The 23,545-nt window shown below is 41.3% G+C and overlaps 1 protein-coding gene and 1 non-coding gene across 2 annotated transcripts in view; both read left to right on the forward strand.

Moving 5' to 3' along the window:
• Positions 1-23,545, forward strand: part of LOC115053002 (NLR family CARD domain-containing protein 3-like) — a 237,659-nt gene that overhangs the window by 75,995 nt on the left and 138,119 nt on the right. The window lies entirely within an intron of this gene.
• On the forward strand, positions 4,900-4,970 carry trnag-gcc (transfer RNA glycine (anticodon GCC)). The gene has a single exon. It is a non-coding gene; the product is annotated as a tRNA-Gly (tRNA).

The following is a 23,545-nucleotide window of genomic DNA, read 5'->3' on the forward strand; positions in this document are numbered from 1 at the left end:
CTCTCAGATTAATATGATGTTACAGTTGTGGTGACTCTGACCTGCAGACAGGTTTATATTTATGAGGGAAAATCCTCTTCAGGTTTGAACATTTAAACTGTTAAATGGTTTGAAAGTAACTTTTGAAAACTGAATTTCACTCATTTGAACATGGCATTTGAATTTCACAATTCATGTACATGATGTTGACATTTTGAGTCAGTTCAGGTTCTTTACAGTGTTTTTTCATTTTCTCATTAAGTCTTGTCACTGTTTGTATTTGACTGTGGTGAAGCTGCTTCCTGTTGGTTCAGCTGTTTGACTTTCATTTTCTAAACTTCCTCTTTCTAAACTTTCAGCTCTGAACAGATGATGAAACATTGAACGCTTTTAGGCAGGAACTTTGTCTGCTAAAGTCACATCTTTTATTCTTTACTCAGGTTGATGGATTGCAGGTTGTCAGAGATCAGCTGTTCTTCTCTGGTCTCAGCTCTGAAGTCCAACCCCTCCCATCTCAGAGAACTGGACCTGAGTCACAACTGGTACCTGGACGATTCAAAACTGAAGGATCTGTTTGGTTTTCTGGAGAGTCCTCACTGCAGACTGGAGGCTCTGAGGTCAGATTCATGTTTTATTTCTGCTCTCAGATTAATATGATGTTACAGTTGTGGTGACTCTGACCTGCAGACATCAGGCTGATATTATACTGATCCTCACTGAGGATCTTCCTGCTGACGTCTGTTTTCTTCTTCTCTGGTTTAGTCCAGTCAGTGTGGCAGAGAAATGTTGAACTACAGATTTAAAACTTGAAGAAAACAAGAAAAGTCCTTCAGTGTTTTAATGACAGGAAACATTTTTCCTCATTGACATGAACAAATATATATTTAGTGTGTTCTTGTTTCACCATAACTATAAAGTTATGTGACTAAAGCAGACTGACTGAGATTCAGACCAAACTCAGTATGTTTGTTAAACATAAAGTGAAAATGTTCCAGATGTTGGGAATCATGTGTTGACTTTTCTCCAGAGTTCAATCTGACATATTTGTTGTCTTTGAAAACTTAAGGATGTTAATAGAATCTCCAATTCATTTGTTTGTGCAGATGGAGCCACAGGGGAAGGTTGTAGAGTTTAAGAGGTGGAGTTACTGTGTCTTTATGGAAGCAGCAGCATGTTGTTATTAATAGTAACGAGAGCTGTTTGTCACAGTTTGTATTTGACTGTTGTGAAGCTGCTTCCTGTTGGTTCAGCTGTTTGACTTTCATTTTCTAAATTTCTACTTTCTAAACCTTCAGCTCTGAACAGATGATGTAACATTGAATCCTTTCAAGCAGGAACTTTGTCTCCTAAAGTCACATCTTTTATTCTTCACTCAGGTTGAAGGGCTGCAGGTTGTCAGAGATCAGCTGTTCTTCTCTGGTCTCAGCTCTGAAGTCCAACCCCTCCCATCTCAGAGAACTGGAGCTGAGTCACAACGACCTGAAGGATTCAGACCTGAAGGATCTGTCTGATCTTGTGGAGAGTCCAGACTTCAGACTGAAGACTCTGAGGTCAGACTCATGTTTTATTTCCGCTATAGTTGGACTGAGTTCATGTCTTTCAGTAATATTGTTTAAATCCAATACCTTCAAACTCCTCAGTGAAGCTGTGAGAGGAGAACAGAAACAGATTTCAGAATTAGAAAGAAAGACAGAGAGAAAACAGTCAGCCAATCAGATCAGTCAGAGGACTGTTGTGATCATGTGACCATCAAATGAAGCAGATTCCAGCTGAAGAACTCAGAGATGTTCAGATTCTGGTCCTCGTCCATCAAACTGTCAGATCTGAGCTGAGACTGTTTGTTCTCTGATCAGGTTCATCTGTCACAGCTCTGAGATCAGTCTGACTGAAAGCTGCACATCACTGATCTTCTTTCATCACACTGTCACCATGTGGTCTTTCTGCAGACCAGAATCCTGTCTGTCTGTCTGTCTGTCTGTCTGTCTGCCTGCCTGCCTGTCTGTCTGTCTGTCTGTCTGTTTGTCTGAGTCTCTCAGTTTAAATGGACCTTCAGTAAATCATCAGTAAAGTGATGAACCTTCATGACTCAGCTCTTTATCTCCACTGTGGACTCAGAGAAATGTGCTGAGTCAGCAGACTTGAGGTCTGTGAGTTTCCAGCTCAGTGTGTTCACTCCAACACGTTAACATGAGCTGAGAGAAAGCAGCTGCTGCACATCTGGACTGAACAGGACTGAAGTCCCTGCAGGTCTTTCTGCTGGATCTGCATCACTGACTGACAGCTGATGGACAGAGTCAGGAAACACTGATGGATCTGCTCTCTTCTTCTTCTCTACACAGGTGGCAGTGAAGAGGAAGGTGTGTGTTGATGGAGGATCAGCTGGTCATCATCAGGAAGCAGATGATCCAGATGTTGCAGCAGCAGCTTGTCCAGACTCTGGACCATGTTCCTGGGAGGTGGAGAGGAGAGATTCATCCAGCAGAGACTGACAGAGGAATCAGAACTGGTCTGAGAACAGAGTCCAGTCCACCATGATCCCAGAGACTCCTCAAGTCCTCCTCTCCTCTCAGCCAGCTCCTCCAAACTCCACCTGGGGTTTAGGTTCAGCTTCTTCTGGACCCTTTGGGCTGCTTTGGGGACATTTCTACAAGCATTACTCTATAAAAGATGTAATTTTGTTGTGAAATATGTGACTGTCAGTCAGCACGGATTAAGCTTTTAAATTGGCCCTTCTCGTCATAAAATGTGAATGGTCTTTTTTTTTTTTGTTGTTGTTTTTTTTTTGTTTTTTGTTTTTGATTTTCTCAAATAATTCTTATTTTTAACATGTTGCAAAAAAATTCTTATTTAAATAAATAACAGGATGCTGAAAGGGCTGAACTCAGAGGACACTGCAGCAGTTTATCTTTTGAAAGCACAATTTTTACTTAATGTACTAAATAACCTTTGTGCGACAAACAAAGTCCTGCTTTAATCTGAGTGTCTCTGTCTGTCTGGATTGTGATCTGGTCCAGGTGGGGGATATTGTCTTATTTATTTTTAGATTTTAAGGTGTGAAGCACTTCGTGCAACATTGTAAATTGTTTGAAAAGTGCTTTATAAATAAAGTTTAAAAGATTGATATAATACAGTCCCTAATAAATAATTTACTGCCAGAGTAGTGCAGCAGACTCTCAGCTCAGTGTGTGAATGTGCTGCTGCTGAACTGGGACTCATGAGTTCCACTCTGAACCAATGAGTCATGAATCATGAGTCTGACTGTGAACCAGTCTACAGTATGTGCTGTGGGTGAGTGACAGCTCATAGCGGGGAGGAAAAGGGAGTGAAACAGCAAACCAGAGCTGCTGCTTTTCCTCCTTCTTTCTATATGAACATGAGCACCATGATGCACACTGCTGTGTTCTCATATCAAGCTCATGTTCACCTTCTTTCTTTCACAGGGAGAACATGAAAGAAGCTGAAGCTGAACTCAGCCTTCCAACTTTAGTGCTCCGTGTCACAGACTGATCCATTTTCTGACGTTATAGTCCACACCAGGCTGCAGCCTCTCTGTGTGACACTTTGTTCATCATTATTTTCACACTTTAGTTCCTGCTTCTTTTCATTTAGGCTCCATGTAGGCTGTTCATGATGACTTTGTTTGTGTGTGGCTGTTTTCTTCTGAATGTGGGATCTCTGTCTGAATGAAAGTTTCACAATCACTGCCTCAGACTGCATTCAGAAGGAATTGTTGAAGTCATAGAAGCTGAAGAGTTGATGATCAGAGGCTGACAGCTAAAGGAAGCTAGAATGCACACTGCTCTCTGACAGAGTCGGCCTCCCTCCACATTTAGGAGGCTTTTTCACTTCTTACAACAGCTGACAAAGGGCTCATCTGGGATTTGAACCCCGGACCTGTCACACCCTGAGCCAGAATCATCCTGATTGTTCCTGGAATGGTTCGGTTAGTCAGAGTGTGTCTGTGTGTGTTCTTGTCTCTCTGAGTGGTTGGAAATGAAAATGGAGATCTGTAGAAGCAGATGACTCTGAGGATGAATGAATGTTTCACTGACAACATCATCAACTGTTTACTCACCTCTATGAGACTGTGTGACGTCATCGGAGATCAAAGGAATTTCCTGCCCTTCATCGCTCTCCCACGCGACACCAACTCAAACGTCACCCTCGCATTAGATTCAGCCGGGAAGGCGCATGCGCACAAAGAAGCTCACACTTGTCTTGTGAACGAATGAAGTGAAACACAAATCAGCTGTTATTAGACAAATAAGTGGCGTTAAATTGAACTAAAACCAAATCGGTTGGTTTGTTCCTCCCACATACTCAGATGTCTGTTTTCCCTTCTACTTATTAAAATGCTTCTTTTCCTGCTTTCGCTCATCTTTGGGATCGCGCACCTCGTCCACTGTGTGTGTGTGTGTGTGTGTGCTCTCTCTGCTGGTCTGAGCTCTCAGTTCATTTAAATACTTCAGTTGGATCTGTCTGTCTGTATCATGTCAGAAACTCTGAAACACTCTGAACTTCTTTAAAACACGGTGGATTTACTGATATCAAAGTGTCCAGCAGTCCATGATGGATTATTATAGAAAGATATCAGCTTGAATGTAAATACATTCTTGTATATTAATACAGAAATTACAATAAAAGTTAAGATGTTGCCGAATAAGTTGTGCAAGTTGTGTGATGACGTCATGTATCACTTTCCTTACTGAGGAGTGACGTCAGATCTCCGTCTCATTCAGCAGGAACAAAGGAGGAGCTTGTGTTTGAACCTGTGTGAGAAAAACAGAAAAAAGAAGACTCTCCCTGATCGGGTTAGCTGCCACGTTATAAAATGCAGGAAGTTCTTCTGAACATGCAGCAAGTGTTGAAGGCTGCTGATGCCTGGAGATTCATGACATCGTGGTAAAACATGTTAAACAAGCATTGGTGGTTCAGTGGTAGAATTCTCGCCTGCCACGCGGGAGGCCCGGGTTCGATTCCCGGCCAATGCAGAGTAACTCTTTACCAACATCCAGATGTTAGAAACACAGTGCTGCTTGGAAAATACCCTGATAGACTCCAACACAGTGACTTTGTGAAACAACCAGTGGAGCCCCCTGGTGGTCAGTAGAAGTGCAGCCCCTCTGAGCTGGTGGCAGACCAAGGCTTCAGTCTGCACACATCTTCCACATGTGATGGCACACACACACTGTGTATTGTGGCAACATCCGTCCCCTCAGAGAGAATCTGCTCTTTAACCCTCCTGTCGTTTTCACCCCCCGCCCCTTACTTTAGTGTTCCTGCTCTGTTTGATACGGTGGCCGGTAAGTGCAAAACTAAATTACAAAGTGCCAAACACTTTTCCAAAGCGTGAAAATAATTTACATGTTGGGAAACATTTTTACATTTTATTCAACAAAATTACATAAGAAAAACACGTTTACAACGGACAAAACAAACTTACATTTTATAAAACAACTTTCCAAGTTGCGAAACAAATTTCCAAACGACAGAATCTTCCGGAAGGGGAATGTACCAAATGCCGGAAGTGATCCAGAAGAAGATTGACTGTGAGCTCAAAATGTTTGTATCGGTTTGTGTGGCGGGAAAACTTTGCAGAGTGAAAGTTTGTGGCAGCATGGAGTAAATGATGTTTTGGCCGTTTTGTGGAAACAACTTGAGCCAATTTATGCGGTTGTGTTTTCCGTGCGGACGATCTGTAGAATGTTTAACGTTGATGAACGGACCAGACGGAAGGAGCACGCGCACAGGAGACATCTAATAAACAGCCGGAAATGCTAAACAAGCTAAGTGTAGCATCGTGCTAACTAGCTGAAGCCGCTGTCAGACATGCAGTGAATTAAAGTGCACCGTTTCATTTAGCAGCCAATCGTTGTCTTCACGGAATAGCGACGCGTTTAGTTAGTAAGCGTTGCTAGTTTTTATTTATTTATTTTATTTTAGGCGTACATTTATGCTAAATGCACAATTGTTGCTGATTGTTTTAGCTGCTGCTAACTTTCTGTTTTGATACGGAACTCCGTTCATTCCAGCAGAACAACCATGAACATCATATAAACAATTCATGGAGGACAGAAAGTCAAAGTCAAAAGAACTGTGGGCCGAAAGGAAACAGGTCCAGGTACGTGTGTGGATATATCTGTAAAATATGGAAGTAAATATATATGTGTGTGTGTGTATGTATATGTGTGTGTGTGTGTGTGTGTGTGTGTGTGTGTGTGTGTGTGTGTGAAATCAATGATATCTTTTTGTTATTTTAGCAGATAAACATGGGTTGATGGCGCCACATGGAGCTGATTTAAAAGCTCAGAGAGGGAAAACACTCCCATTATATACAGATCCGGAGGTAGCAGCACCTGATCTACTGAAGCAAGCTGTCCAAGAAATGAGAACATTTAACAAGAAGATGGATGAAGGAGCAGACCTTCTTTTGTATCCAGACTGTTCAGAGGTGCTCCATGTGCCTGGGTCAGAAAGCCCATTCAAACTGGCAGAATATAAAAAGGAAATAGGAAAGGCACTTTTTTCATTTGCCTAGAAACACACTTTAGAGGAGGTTTGTGGATCTCTTCATTCAATATTTTTACATATTTATTTACTCTGATGTAGCATAATTAATAATGTGTTGAATTGTTTGTTTTTACTACAGAGGATGATACATCAGACTCTGATTCTGAAATTGTCATCACATCGAGGAGCACAGCTGAATTCAATGCAGCTGAAACTGTGGTACGTTCATTTTTACAGTTTGTACTTTGATTCAGGTTTTTTTTCCCTTTATTTATTGACAGGATATGCATTTGGTTTCAAGCATTAAGTCTAAGAACCAAGTCTTGATTATTTGGCATTTACTATTCCAATCAGACACCCTGATAACCTTTCACCATTGATATATACTGTATGTGGTGAGGGAACAATAATGGAAGCTGTTTAAAGTTGCTGACAATTGTGTGCTTTTCTTCTCAGGTTTTTGAACCAAAAAAAACACAGTTCTCCCACACAAACCTGAAGATAAAGGGTAGGTATTAGTTTTTACAAAAGAAGTCATTTGTCTTTAAGTTGTTGATGTGATTGTGATGAACATGTGGTAGAAAATATCATACGTGTGATATAATTTATAACAAAATCATCTCTTATTTGTAAATCTTATGGTTCCTCTCTACCTCTAAATGTTACTCAAAGCTCTGTTATACTCTGTATCATAAAGTTCATCAGTTTATCAATTTTATCATGTTTCAGAGATTCATCCACAGCTCAGCCTGGACAGGTATTAAGGCAGATTATGGCAGCCTGATGTTCTTTGCTTTCAGTGTGTTGTTTCAGACATTTTCATTTGTTTTTCAGACAGTAATATCTGACACTGAGGATCTGGATCCACCTGAAACAAATCCAGTCAAGAGTACTTGCTACGGGTAAGTAAAAAAACAACAGTGACTCACTTAATTTTAGTTTTAATTTATTGATTACATGGGAAAGATATTTCGGTTTGTAAGATTTTTTTAAAACGATGAGACGACATCATGAGACGCAGCACAATGTTACAGACAGCAGTCTGTCTGAGACGTGTTGCTACTGTTGAAGAAAAGAAAGAAATCGTGTCAGACTCCCTCCGATGGTACATTATTGACCGCAACTCATCTGTAATTGACAGGTAAGATCATGTTTGTAATGATGTGATTTTTATTTTTTTGTATTTAAGATCTTTTAGTTTGAAATGCCTCATCATCCCCCTCTGTGGTTTATTAAGAATGTATATTCTTTAGCTCTGAGTCAGTGTGTCAGAATGTGTGCCTTAGTTTAGTATAATTGCTGTGTGATGTCTGTCTCCCCTTCCTCTGTCTTATGCCAATCAAAAGGTGCTCATGTCATTCCAGTCTTGTTTGTGTGCGTAATTCTTGCAGTCTGTAGAGTAACAATTACCCTGCCAAGTGCAAAGCAAGACACAGAGTTCTTCTTTAAATCAGTAATGTTCAACACACAACCATTTTTACTCATTTCTATATGTTTGGGTGGATAGTCATTTTAGAAAACATTGAAGTTTCTTTAGGTCATTTAAATGTGAAACAATGTTTGTGGTCACTTTTTAGATTCAAAGATGGTCTTTCAGCTCTTCAGTTTCTGACTGCACTGCAGCAACAGCCTACTTTGCTGGCCCCTGTCCTGTGCCACTCTGAAAAGCCACTCACTGGTCTGGAACTTGACTCTTCAAACCTGACCTCAGTCCATCAGGAAGTAACAGGAGACTTAAAGAAAGTCAAACTTTGGGCTACTGGGCGGACTGTGTCTTTTATTGTGAAGGTTTGTAAATCAGTTTTTTTTTTAATATAATTTGAGAAAATACATTGCCAAGATGTAACTGAAGGTTTTTCTTTGCAGAAGGTCAGGCTGCTGTGTCTCTGGAGGATGTTTTGATGTTTGCAGCTGGGCTGACTTCACCTCCCCCATCCGGATTGGAACCATCGCCAAGAATAGAGTTCCTGGATGACTCTCCATTCCCAGTTCCCAATACATGTTCAAACACATTGAAATTAGCACTCCTAGATTCACCCACTGTGTTGAAGTCACATGGACTTTCCCTCACAGTTAAGATTTTCACTGTTAAGTTTCAGACAAAACTAATTATTTCAAGAAGTTTTGTATTCCATACTTACAAAAATATAGGACTCATTACTTTGCTATAATTTTTATCAATTGATTTCAAACTCAGAACAAATGAAGCTGTGACACTTGGTGTTCAGACAGACTGCAGTGTTCCACCACTCCAAATCAGATTTCTTAGCTTGTCATTCACTTTTCCTTGTAATGTTTCCAAATGATTCTGGTACCTGTTCATCTGAAGAAATGAAACAATGGGAATGCAAATGTTATGTTGACAAACAATAAAAAAATTACAAATATTTCCTTCTGATTGCATCTGTGATAGATTGGTTATGAGTTTTTTCCAAACTATTTTAAAACAGAAAAATTGCATGTTTTTCAGTCATGGCAATATTTGATTAAATTCTGGGTTACTTGTCTAATACCAAATCACAGCACAGTCATCTCATGGCTCTTGACATGTATATTAAAAAAAATAATTAATTTAAAAAATAAAAAAATAAAAAAATAGAAATAGGACAGAAACCCCAATGAGGAAACACTTGATAATGCAGGAAGGGAAAATTCCCTTTGTCACTGACTCACAGCTGAGCAGTTTCTTTCAGCTTCATGTACAGTTCTGTTGCAGACTCCCAGTTCTCTGGCTTCTGTAGTTGTTTGTGCTCCATAACAAAGTCAAAGTCCTCCTGCATGTTTGAGTCCCCACATGGAGCTATTGACAGGCTCGCCTCTGGAACAGCATCCAAATCAGCTGGTTCAATCTCAAATCCAGTCTGTGGAGCCAAATCTGTGTTAGATACAATAAATAGAGTTTATATGATTTATTTATATTTAAGCAATAAATAAATAAAACAAACATGGAATATCCATCCATCACCAATATTACCTGTGTGGTCAGCAGTACAGTTCATTGTGAAGTGTGAATCCTGTGACTGTTCCACAGTCTCACACACTCATCCAACATCACCATAGCAACATCTCAGAAGGCACTGATGCTCATGGCTCCCGTTGAAGTATCCAGCAAACAACTCCATCCAGAACTGAGACCTGTACAAATGGATAGAATCAGAAGAAAATATATATTATTAGTAGAAGTGGGACTCCATTAAAAAAAATCTAATTCATTAAAGGCTTTGAAATAAATGAATTGAAATGAACGCGTTCAAGTCCCAGCCTCAATTATTATACATGTTTAAATGAGTTAATCTGCGATAGAACATAAAGATAAAAATCAAATGAAAGGTCAGTCATAATAAAATGACTTCATGAAGGCCACTTACCTTCCCCTTCTAAATATGGCCCACCAGGATTCAACACGCTGCTTATTCGTGGATGAGCCATACATGTGGCTGGACGGCCCAGAGCAGCAGTCATCATGATGGAGGCGTAGGGGAGACTGAATGGCAGCCATAATGCCATTCTCCGTGCCACAATCAGTCCTCAGTCTCATGAGAGGAGATTCTCAGCGATCACTGTTGGCTTCTTGTTATTTGTCGGTCCACATTGGAGCCACAGCACTTTAGGTGAAAAAATCCATCCATGCGTCCTGAGAGAGCCAGTTTATCAGAACCATCTGCATGCCACATACAGTTCGCTCCCATTGAGTAGCAGCTTCTTCTTAGAAACCTTCTGCGTGCTCTCTCATTCATCACATCATCTCTCTTCACTCGAAGATTGGACTTTTGTCTGAGTACCTGCCACATCGTCCGATAGCCAAACAGTTGTCCAGGTCCACGAAGTTCCAACCTGATGGCGTTTGGAGAGGAATCATCCTTTTAAGAGTCCGCAGGCTGATGTTTGCACCGTGTAAACTTCACATCATGCTTCAGTAGATCAGGTGCTGCTACCTCCGGATCTGTATATAATGGGAGTGTTTTCCCTCTCTGAGCTTTTAAATCAGCTCCATGTGGCGCCATCAATCCATGTTTATCTGCTAAAATAACAAAAAGATATCATTCATTTCACACACACACACACATATTGACTTCCATATTTTACAGATATATCCACACACGTACCTGGACCTGTTTCCTTTCGGCCCACAGTTCTTTTGACTTTGACTTTCTGTCCTCCATGAAACGGTGCACTTTAATTCACTGCATGTCTGACAGCGGCTTCAGCTAGTTAGCGCGATGCTACACTTAGCTTGTTTAGCATTTTCCGGCTGTTTATTAGATGTCTCCTGTGCGCGTGCTCCTTCCGTCTGGTCCGTTCATCAACGTTTAACATTCTACAGATCGTCCGCACGGAAAACACAACCGCGTAAATTGGCTCAATTTGTTTCCACAAAACGGCCAAAACATCATTTACTCCATGCTGCCACAAACTTTCACTCTGCAAAGTTTTCCCGCCACACAAACCGATACAAACATTTTGAGCTCACAGTCAATCTTCTTCTGGATCACTTCCGGCATTTGGTACATTCCCCTTCCGGAGGATTCTGTCGTTTGGAAATTTATTTGCAACTTGTAAATTTGTTTTCTCAAATGTCAATTTGTTTTGTCCGTGGGAAAAGTGTTTTTCTTGTGTCATTTTGTTGAATAAAATGTAAAATTGTTTCCCGACATGTAAATTATTTTCACGCTTTGTAAAAGTGTTTGGCACTTTGTAATTTAGTTTTGCACTTACCGGCCACCGTATCAAACAGAGCAGGAACACTAAAGTAAGGGGCGGGGGGTGAAAACGACAGGAGGGTTAAAGAGCAGATTCTCTCTGAGGGGACGGATGTTGCCACAATACACAGTGTGTGTGCCATCACATGTGGAAGATGTGTGCAGACTGAAGCCTTGGTCTGCCACCAGCTCAGAGGGGCTGCACTTCTACTGACCACCAGGGGGCTCCACTGGTTGTTTCACAAAGTCACAGTGTGTTGGAGTCTATCAGGGTATTTTCCAAGCAGCACTGTGTTTCTAACATCTGGATGTTGGTAAAGAGTTACTCTGCATTGGCCGGGAATCGAACCCGGGCCTCCCGCGTGGCAGGCGAGAATTCTACCACTGAATTCTACTACATCACGAATCTCCTGTCATCAGCAGCCTTCAACACTTGCTGGCATGTTCAGAAGAACTTCCTGCATTTTATAACGTGGCAGCTAACCCGATCAGGGAGAGTCTTCTTTTTTCTGTTTTTCTCACACAGGCTCCTCCTTTGTTCCTCCGCTGAGTGAGACGGCAACATTTTTTTTTACAAGTTTTACAGATGACTATTGTAATTTCTGTGTTTACATTAAAACTGATATCTTTCTATAATAATCCATCATGGACCGCTGGACACTTTGATATCAGTAAATCCAGCGTGTTTTAAAGAAGTTCAGAGTGTTTCAGAGTTTCTGACATGATACAGACAGACAGATCCAACAAAGTATTTAAATGAACTGAGAGCTCAGACCAGCAGAGAGAGCACACACACACACACACACAGTGGACGAGGTGCGCGATCCCAAAGATGAGCGAAAGCAGGAAAATAAGCATTTTAATAAGTAGACGGCAAACAGACATCAGAGTTTGTGGGAGGAACAAACCAGCAGATTTGGTTTTAGTTCAATTTAACGGCACTTCTTTGTCTAATAACAGCTGATTTGTGTTTCACTTCATTCGTTCGCGAGACCAGCGTGAGCTTCTTTGTGCGCATGCGCCACTCCGTCTGACTCTTTGACACTTCCGTCTTTGATCTCCAGTGACGTCACACAGTCTCATGGAGGTAAGCAGTTGATGATGTTGTCAGTGAAACATTCATTCATCCTCAGAGTCATCTGCTTCTACCGATCTCCATTTTCATTTCCAACCACTCAGAGAGACAAGAACACACACAGACACACTCTGACTAACCAAACCATTCCAGGAACAATCAGGATGATTCTGGCTCAGGGTGTGACAGGTCCGGGGTTCAAATCCCAGATGAGCCCTTTGTCAGCTGTTGTAAGAAGTGAAAAAGCCTCCTAAATGTGGAGGGAGGCCGACTCTGTCAGAGAGCAGTGTGCATTCTAGCTTCCTTTAGCTGTCAGCCTCTGATCATCAACTCTTCAGCTTCTATGACTTCAACAATTCCTTCTGAATGCAGTCTGAGGCAGTGATTGTGAAACTTTCATTCAGACAGAGATCCCACATTCAGAAGAAAACAGCCACACACAAACAAAGTCATCGTGAACAGCCTACATGGAGCCTAAATGAAAAGAAGCAGGAACTAAAGTGTGAAAATAATGATGAACAAAGTGTCACACAGAGAGGCTGCAGCCTGGTGTGGACTATAACGTCAGAAAATGGATCAGTCTGTGACACGGAGCACTAAAGTTGGAAGGCTGAGTTCAGCTTCAGCTTCTTTCATGTTCTCCCTGTGAAAGAAAGAAGGTGAACATGAGCTTGATATGAGAACACAGCAGTGTGCATCATGGTGCTCATGTTCATATAGAAAGAAGGAGGAAAAGCAGCCGCTCTGGTTTGCTGTTTCACTCCCTTTCCCTCCCCGCTATGAGCTGTCACTCACCCACAGCACATACTGTAGACTGGTTCACAGTCAGACTCATGATTCATGACTCATTGGTTCAGAGTGGAACTCATGAGTCCCAGTTCAGCAGCAGCACATTCACACACTGAGCTGAGAGTCTGCTGCACGACTCCGGCAGTAAATTATGGGACTGTATTATATCACTATATCAATCAATTAACCAACCAACATATCAATCGCAGCTTTAAACTTTTATTTATACAGCCTTTCAAAAAAAAAAAAAAAAAAAAGTTCCACAAAGGGCTTTAAACATTGAAACATAAGAATAATCAGGATGAGTTCCCCCACACAGGCCACATCTCTCTCTCTCACTCACACACACACACACACACACACACACGTTATATTTTTCTACCAAATATAATTTAGTACACTGAATAAAAATTGTCCTTTCAGAAGAGAAACTGTTGCCATGTCCTCTGTTGAGTTCAGCCCTTTCAGCATCCCGTTATTTATTGACGTTTTTTTTTGCCAAATGTGGATAAAAATAAATATAGTTCAAGATAAGATAAAACATTAAAGAAAAATACAATATTTTATTGAAGAAAGGGCCAATTTAAAAGTTTAATCAGTGCCGAATGACAGTTGGCATGTTTCACAAGAAAATATTTTATACTTTACACAAAAATGCTTCTAGAAACATTCCCAAAGCAGCCCAAAGGGTCCAGAAGAAGCTGAACCTAAACCCCAGGTGGAGTTTGGAGGAGCTGGCTGAGAGGAGAGGAGGACTTGAGGAGTCTCTGGGATCATGGTGGACTGGACTCTGTTCTCAGACCAGTTCTGATTCCTCTGTCAGTCTCTGCTGGATGAAGCTCTCCTCTCCACCTCCCAGGAACATGGTCCAGAGTCTGGACAAGCTGCTGCTGCAACATCTGGATCATCAGGAAGCAGCTGATCCTCCATCAGCACACACCTTCCTCTTCACTTCCACCTGTGTAGAGAAGAAGAGAGCAGATCCATCAGTGTTTCCTGACTCTGTCCATCAGCTGTCAGTCAGTGATGCAGATCCAGCAGAAAGACCTGCAGGGACTTCAGTCCTGTTCAGTCCAGATGTGCAGCAGCTGCTTCCTCTCAGCTCATGTTAATGTGTTGGAGTGAACACACTGAGCTGGAAACTCACAGACCTCAAGTCTGCTGACTCAGCACATTTCTCTGAGTCCACAGTGGAGATAAAGAGCTGAGTCACTTTACTGATGATTTACTGAAGGTCCATTTAAACTGAGAGACTCTGACAGACAGACAGGCAGACAGACAGACAGACAGGATTCTGGTCTGCAGAAAGACCACATGGTGACAGTGTGATGAAAGAAGATCAGTGATGTGCAGCTTTCAGTCAGACTGATCTCAGAGCTGTGACAGATGAACCTGATCAGAGAACAAACAGTCTCAGCTCAGATCTGACAGTTTGATGGACGAGGACCAGAATCTGAACATCTCTGAGTTCTTCAGCTGGAATCTGCTTCATTTGATGGTCACATGATCACAACAGTCCTCTGACTGATCTGATTGGCTGACTGTTTTCTCTCTGTCTTTCTGTCTAATTCTGAAATCTGTTTCTGTTCTCCTCTCACAGCTTCACTGAGGAGTTTGAAGGTTCACAGGAAACACTGAGTCTTTGCTCTGATACTGGATTTAAACAATATTACTGAAAGGAACATGAACTGAGTCCAACTCTACTGACCTCAGAGTCTCCAGTCTGAAGTCTGGACACTTCACAAGATCAGACAGATCCTTCAGGTCTGAATCCTTCAGCATGTTGTGACTCAGGTGCAGTTCTCTGAGATGGGAGGGGTTGGACTTCAGAGCTGAGACCAGAGAAGAACAGCTGATCTTTGACAAACTGCAGCGTCTCAACCTGAGTGAAGAATAAAAGATGTGACTTTAGGAGGCAAAGTTCCTGCTTGAAAGTGTTTTGTCATCTGTTCAGAGCGAATTTTGTTTTCGTGAAAGGATTCCTCTGGTAGCTGATTTTATTTCTGAGGTTTGGGAAAGACAGTCACTGTATTTAAATACATGTCTTATAAACCCATGTGGGTTAGACATTTTTATGAAATGACACACAAATAAATTAATAAATGAAATGAGCCACAAACTTAAATTAGCATATTAACATAAATTATACATGAATAAGATTGATTGATACACTGCGTGCAATTAAAATGTCTTTTTCACTTGAATAAAAATCTGTTTTCCAAAGTTACTCAAAAACCATTTAACAGTTTAAATGTTTAACCCTGAAGAGGATTTTCCCTCATAAATATAAACCTGTCTGCAGGTCAGAGTCACCACAACTGTAACATCATATAAATCTGAGAGCAGAAATAAAACATGAGTCTGACCTCAGAGTCTCCAGTTTACAGTGAGGACTCTCCAGAAAACCACACAGATCCTTCAGTCCTGAATCCTTCAGGTTGTTCAGACTCAGGTCCAGTTCTCTGAGATGGGAGGGGTTGGACTTCAGAGCTGAGACCAGAGAAGAACAGCTGATCTCTGACAAACTGCAGCTTTCCAACCTGAGTAAATAATAAAAGATGTGACTTTAGGAGACAAAGTTCCTGCTTGAAAGCGTTCAATGTTTCATCAAGCCAACATGATTCACAACATCTGGAACATTTTCACTTCATTCAGCGGTGACCAAGTTTAACAAACATCTTTCAGTCTGCTTGTGTCACATTACTTTATAGTCATGTTGCAACAAGAAAACACTGAATATTAGGGGTGTACAAAAAAAAAACAAACAAACAAACAAATAAATAGGAACACAATCCACATTTACTACGATTCAGAATCAAAGAGAGTCAAAATGTCCCAAAATCGATTCTAAAAAATAAAACAAATCTGCACGCTGTTTGAGGTCACTACGGAGCCGGTTCTGGAACATACACGTGTGCAGTAAGCACTAAAACAAGGAGAAAACTACACTAATGGAGGAAAGAGAGATTCAACTGGCCCCGTCCTCGTTGCAGGCAAAGATTTGGACTCATTTTGGTTTTTACTGAATGCTCGGAAAGACCAAGCTTCACGTGACTTATTTTACAGCGAGCTATTTAGAGAAGCAGCTGTGGTCCACACGCATTTAAAAAGGCACTTTACTTACAATTTACAAGGCAGCATGTTTGACTGCACATTTTAAGAAACACTTATTTTTGTTGTTCAAGCAATATGTGATATTGCTTTGAAGCAACAGTTGCAGCAATTCCATCTAAGCATGAATAAATGTTTAAAACTTAATAAATGTGAAAAAGACACTTTAATGTCTTCATTCATCATTCTATCTTGCAAAGCAGATTGGAATAGATCACGAAGGATCCTTTGTACAACACGGAACAAGACAGAACCAGGACTTCAAAATGAAACAGGAAGTAACACAGACTGAACATGCTAAGAACTCAAAACTCAAATCTTGAACAGTGAAACTAAAACCAGACTGAACTCAAACCATAACAGAAAAACTCAAACCCCGACAGTGAAACCAAAACCATTACAAAATCGTTTTGAATTGAGAATCGAATCAAATCATAGCCCCAAATATCTGAATCGAATCGAATTGTGAGATTGTCAATGATTCCCACCCCTACTGAATATGTATTTGTTCATGTTGGTGTGGAGAAATGTTTCCTGTCGTTCAAGTTTTAAATCAACATTTGTAGTTCAACATTTCTCTGCTACAATGACTGGACAAAACCTGAGAAGAAGAAAACAGACGTCAGCATGAAGATCCTCAGTGTGGATCAGTATAATATCAGCCTGATGTCTGCAGGTCAGAGTCACCACAACTGTAACATCATATTAATCTGAGAGCAGAAATAAAACATCAGTCTGACCTCAGAGTCTCCAGTCTGCAGTGAGGACTCTTCAGAAAACCACACAGATCCTTCAGTCCTGAATCCTTCAGGTCATTCTGACTCAGGTCCAGTTTTCTGAGATGGGAGGGGTTGGACTTCAGAGCTGAGACCAGAGAAGAACAGCTGATCTCTGACAAACTGCAGTTCTCCAACCTGAGTAAAGAATAAAAGATGTGACTTTAGGAGACAAAGTTCCTGCTTGAAAGGATTCAATGTTTCATCATCTGTTCAGACCTAAAGGTTTAGAAAGTAGAAGTTTAGAAAATGAAAGTCAAACAGCTGAACCAACAGGAAGCAGCTTCACAACAGTCAAATACAAACAGTGACAAGATTTAATGAGAAAATGAAACAACACTGTAAAGAACCTGAACTGACTCAAACTGGCAACATACAGCCAAACTTTATTTCTATCTCTGATTCTGCCACATATGAACTCCTGTATAACAATCTGAGCTCTGGCAGGTAAGTCCACTCTAAAACCAGTCAAACAGTCTACAAACTTCACCATCTTTAATGGATAATAGAGATGGGTAAAAAAACAATTTTTTTCCTGATTTTGACTTATCTTCAGTTGTATGATTTGATATAAATCTATAGAATCCTAAAATTGATATTTAACACAGCTGGGAGTTCAGCAACATTATTATTCGAAGAATGGACCAGCTGGGAGGGTTCCTTGGAAACTGACAGCATTAGTTCTGACAATCTGTTTGATATTCTATATATTATATACTAAATTGGTATTATGGCTGAAAATTCCCAAACTCCTCCCAAACTGAACCAATAGAGCCATGTTACATGTGGATGATTCTATTCTGTTGGCGAAGAAAGAAAAAATGTTCACGTTATGCTGAACATTGTTCCAAAACGGTGCTGGAAGTGGAGACTAATGGAGAACCAAGACAAAACACAAGTGGAGCATTTTAGGCCAAGTTGAATGTTGTTAATCTTGGGACAGTACTGCTGTCCTACACTGATCAGTATAAATGTTCTGACGTTGGACCAACACATGACATTTAACCCAGCTGTCAGTGTTTTAGCTCAGTCTGCAGGTAGAGCCCTGAACAAGTCTGAACACTGTGCTCATCTGGGAGTTCATACTTTCACTCTGTTCTGTAATGTGTGTGTGTGTGTGTGTGTGTCAGTCGATGCTTCTGCTGTCTGGGGATTCTGTGAATATTCTCTTTGTAATACTCAGCATCATAGAGCTATTGGTTATCTTACAGCAGTACACAAATTGACCTCAGTGTTGGCTCTTCATGGTGATTTGGGTTGGGAGCCCTCGAGTATCAGACATAAGAGACAAATGCTCCAGCTGTGGAACAGATCTGTGAAGCTGCCTGATCATAGAATTACTAAAAAGATATTTCATTCTGACACTTTGCATCACCATCCCTGGGCCAGTGCGTGTTATGTTTTGAGTTTCGGTCTGGTTTTAGTTTCACTGTTCAGGATTTGAGTTTCACAGTTCTGTCATGTTTTGAGTTCTGTCTGGTGTCTAGTGTGTTCAGTTTGTGTTGTCACTTCCTGGTTTATTTTAAAGTCTTGGTTCTGTCGTGTTGCCCGTTGTTTACTTCCTGATTGTTCCCTCCTGTGATTGCCTTCCCTGCCCAAATGTCTTGTTTAATTCACTGGGTATTTAAGTCCTGTTTTCTGTTAAATCTGGGTCCGGTCCTTATGTTTGCTGTTGCTCAGTGTATGTTCGTGGTCCCGCGGCGTACATTTTCTTGTTTGGTCTGCCTGCCTGCCTGCCTGCCAGCCACTCTGTGTCTCTGTTACTTCGTTGTTTTTGGTTTTTTTGCAATTAAAGTTCACTCTTCACCTTTACACCCTAACCCTCATTCCCACATCACCCCCACCAACTGTGACAGTGAGCTGAAATTAATATGCTATATGAGTGATTCATCTGATAAATAAATAAATGATCTTTCTTCATTTTTACCATTCATATGATGATTGACCTTTTATTTGCAAAGAAAATAAAAACTTGCTGGCCGGCAAAAGTTTCTATTTCATTCTTCATCAGCAGCAGAGAATTTTCACAACAGAAATGACGAGGGGTGTAAAGAATCATCCATGAAATTGATTAATCGATTTATATACTTGTGATCAAACTGCATCAATCTTTGCCATGCTAATTGGCATTCTGAATGACATATCAATTACAAATCGTTTGAATGGCAAAGAATCGATTTCCATCGATATGTGGAAACTGCAAATTGGATATAAGCATAAAAATTATATGGATGTGTGTTTGTTTGTTTTTAGCACTTCATACACGTTAAATGTTACTTGATGCAGTCTGCCTGTCTGTGACGTCATCGGCACATTCTGACAGCAGCATGAAATGCATTATGGCAGAGGAGAGGGCGAAAGTTACAAGCCACCTATTCGTGTGTGGAAACATGTTGGCTTTTGAAAAGTCAGGGGTATTTTAAATAAGTCGGTCGCTGTTTGTAGAATATGTAGAAGCCAAACAAAAAACAACAGAAACACAACAAATCTTTCCAACCGTCTACGAAGCAGCCATGGGATTAAACAAAACGGCAGCAGTCCAGGCATCTCTCCTGTAGAAATGTTGTTTGAACTTTATTTTTGAGATTAAAACGGTATTACTTTTATGTTGGAAAAAAAACAAACAAACAAAAAAAACAAACAGCAGAAGGAGCAGGTAAACTTACTGTTAGTTCTACCTGAAGAAATGTTGAATTTTATTGTGTACTGTTTATATTGACAATGAGAGCAGAAGGTTAAACTTCTGGTTGAACTTCATTCAAATAAAAGGTAATAGTGTATTTGCCATTAATTGTTTTTTGCTTGTTTATAATATCCATAATTAATTTAAACCTGATTTCCTGACATAACAGGGATCTCCGAAACTTCACCTGCACTGTCCAGTATCCAGGGATTTAATTCACAGCCACACTGGTAGAATTTTTGGCTAAAAAATTACTGAATCGATTTGAAGTCGAATCATTCTAAATGAACCAAGATCATCCTTGAATCGAATCGGCAACCATGAATCGTGATTCACATTGTTGTCAAAGGGAATCGTTACACTCCTACAGTAGCGGACTAACAAAGGTCAGTGGAACTCCTCTAATGGGCTGTTGTCACAAGGAGCTTTGTGAACACTCCTACAGAGGTTAAATACCTGGGTCCAACTCCACTGTCTGTCAGACTAGTGAGGACTGATGAACTGATGAAGCCCCTGAGATAAGAGGCCAAACATCTTCTTAGACAAACCTAAGTGCAGTTGCTTTCAATTCAACACGCAAATAAATAAATAAACGAAAAAAAAAACAACCACAAACTAAAATCTGCATATTAACATTCAAATATTCATTGATATATGATGTCTCCTTTCAAAAATACAAGATTGATTGATAAACTGCTTGCAATTAAAATGTAATTTTCAAATTAATAGAAATCTGTTTTTCCAAAGTTACTTTCAAACCATTTAACAGTTTAAATGTTAAAAACCTGAAGAGGATTTTTATACAGGTTTAAATATAAACCTGTCTGCAGGTCAGAGTCACCACAACTGTAACATCATATTAATCTGAGAGCAGAAATAAAACATCAGTCTGACCTCAGAGTCTCCAGTCTACAGTGAGGACTCTCCAGAAAACCACACAGATCCTTCAGTCCTGAATCCTTCAGGTTGTTCCAACTCAGGTCCAGTTCTCTGAGATGGGAGGGGTTGGACTTCAGAGCTGAGACCAGAGAAGAACAGCTGACCTCGAACAACTTGCAGCTTCTCAACCTGAGTAAAGAATAAAAGATGAAGATCAACTCATTAATAATCAATCAGAAATGTCCTCAATGACCTTTGTGTTACTGTGGGTCATCATCATGTCTCTACACGCTTCATCCAAACAACAGCACAACATTCAAACTCTCCAGTCCAGCACACACCAGCTTCAGTCCTGAATCCTCTATGTGGTTCTGACTCAGGTCCAGGTCTCTCAGATGGGAGGGGTTGGACTTGAGGCCACGACATCACACTCAGTCTCTGATAGTCCACAACCAACAAGTATGATGACACACGTTACACAATATGTCACTGTGACAAAAGACACTACATATTCATCTGGAGGGTTTGAGGACTAAAGACGCCCACACTTCCATCTCTGTCTCACACTGTCAGAGTTTTCGTAATTTTTCAGGCAAAGAGACAAAAAGTGGTCAGTTGGTCATCAATCAGGTCCTCAGTCTGTCAGTCTGATCAGGTTTGTATCCTCTGAGGGACCATGAGGCCATGTTGACCTGAAAACATGTGAATGTCTACTGATTTTATTTTCACTGAGTTGAGATCAGTGAACAGTGAAGCTGTGAAGATGATCAGTCACTGATACCTGCTGATGTCATCAGTCTTTAGCATTTCCACTAGAAACACAACTAAGTGAATATTTATCTCTGGCAGCATTTGAATCATCTGGAAACAAACAGCTGACAGTGAAACACCATCTGAATCAGATTTGATTGAAACACATCAGAAGGATGGATGAGAATGAGAGTGGACTCACCGAGCCTTCCTGCAGTTCCTCACAGCTGGGATCAGTCTCCATCGTCCCTCCGTTGATGTGTTGTACTTCCTCAGGTCTAACTCATCCAGAACATCCTCTGACATCTGTAGCATGTAGGCCAGAGCTGAGCAGTGGATCAGGGAGAGTTTCTTATCTGATCTGGTCTTTGACTTCAGGAACTCCTGGATCTCCTGATGAACTGAGTGATCCTTCAGCTCCATCAGACAATGGAAGATGTTGATAGTTCTGTCAGGGGAAATTTTCATCCTCATCGTCTTCAGGTTGTTGATGGCTCTCTGGATGGTCTCTGGTTTGGTTTCTGTCTGACCCAGCAGACCTCCTAAGAGTCTCTGGTTGGGCTGCAGAGAGAGACCATGAAGGAAGCGGACAAACAGGTCCAGGTGACCATTTTTATTTCTGAGGGATTTCTCCAGGACTGCCATCAGAAAGTCCTCCAGGGCTGAATCTTGCTGTTTTTTTCCCAGAAAGTTCTTCAGGACCTTCTTGTTCCTGTTGGTGTGACAGTGGAACATGTAGACTGCAGCCAGAAACTCCTGAACACTCAGATGAACAAAGCAGTAGACTGTTTTCTGGAAGATCACACTCTCTGCTTTGAAGATCTCAGTACAGAGTCCTGAGTACACCGAGGCCTCTGTGACATCAAGACCACACTGCTCCAGGTCTTCTTGGTAGAACATGATGTTCCCTTTCTCCAGATGTTCAAACGCCAGCCTCCCCAGCTTCAGAAGAACTTCCCTGTCAGCCTCCATCAGCTCCTGTGGACTTGTCTCATGTCCCTCATGGTACTTGATCCTCTTCCTCCTGGTCTGGACCAGCAGGAAGTGTGAGTACAGGTCAGTCATGGTCTGGGGCAGCTCTCCTTGCTGGTCTGTAGTCAACATGTGCTCCAGAACTGTAGCAATGATTGAGCAGAAAACTGGGACTTGACACATGATGTGAAGGCTCTTGGACTTGTTGATGTGTGAGATGATTCTGTTGGACAGCTCTTCATCCCTGGACCTCCTCCTGAAGTACTCCTCCTGCTGGGTGTCAGTGAAGCCTCTGACTTCTGTTAGCCTGTCAACACATGAAGGAGGGATCTGACTGGCTGCTGCAGGTCTGGAAGTGATCCAGACCAGAGCCGAGGGAAGCAGATTCCCCTGGATGAGGTTTGTCAGCAGCAGGTGGACCGATGACTCCTGTGTGACGTCAGACACGACCTCCCTGTTGGTGAAGTCCAGTGAAAGTCTGCTTTCATCCAGGCCGTCCAGGATGAACAGAACTTTACAGGCAGCCAGCTGCTCTGCTGTGACCTTCTGTAATGTTGGATGGAAAACATGAAGCAGCCTGAGAAGACTGTACTGCTGATCTCTGATCAGGTTCAGCTCCCTGAATGAAAGCAGAACCAGCAGACTGACATCCTGGTTCTCCAAGCCCTCTGCCCAGTCCAGACTGAACTTCTGCACAGAGAAAGTTTTTCCAACTCCAGCCACACCGTTGGTCAGAACCAGTCTGATGGGACGCTGCTGGTCAGGTGAGACTCTAAAGATGTGGTGACATTTGATTGGAGCATCATGGAGGGTCTTCTTCTTAGAAGTTGTCTCCAGCTGCCTCACCTCATGTTGGGTATTAACCTCTTCACTCTGTCCCTCTGTGATGTAGAGCTCAGTGTAGATCCTGTTGAGGAGGGTTCCACTTCCTGTTCCTGTTCCTTCAGTCACATGTTGACATCTGGTCCTCAGAGTGATCTTATGTTGATCTAAAACCTCCTGTAGAACACGATCTGCTGATAAAGAAGAGACAACGTCAGACTGAAGACAGAGAGTCTGAGGATCTGATGGAAAACTAAAGACATCAGTCAGAAGTTCAGACTCACTCTGTTCAGGGCTGGTCACACACGAAGAGTAAACAGAACAGTCAATAGCATTTTCTGACCTAAAAATACAAAACACAGAGAATGGGAACATTAAAATAAAAGTACACAGAAAACCCACACACACTAAACAATATTTAAACTGGACTTCCAAACACCCCATAATGCACAAATTATCAGTAGTCATTATCAGTAGAACATTACATGAACGCACAACA

Source organism: Echeneis naucrates, chromosome 2 (genome assembly GCF_900963305.1).
Source record: "Echeneis naucrates chromosome 2, fEcheNa1.1, whole genome shotgun sequence".
NCBI lineage: Eukaryota > Metazoa > Chordata > Actinopteri > Carangiformes > Echeneidae > Echeneis > Echeneis naucrates.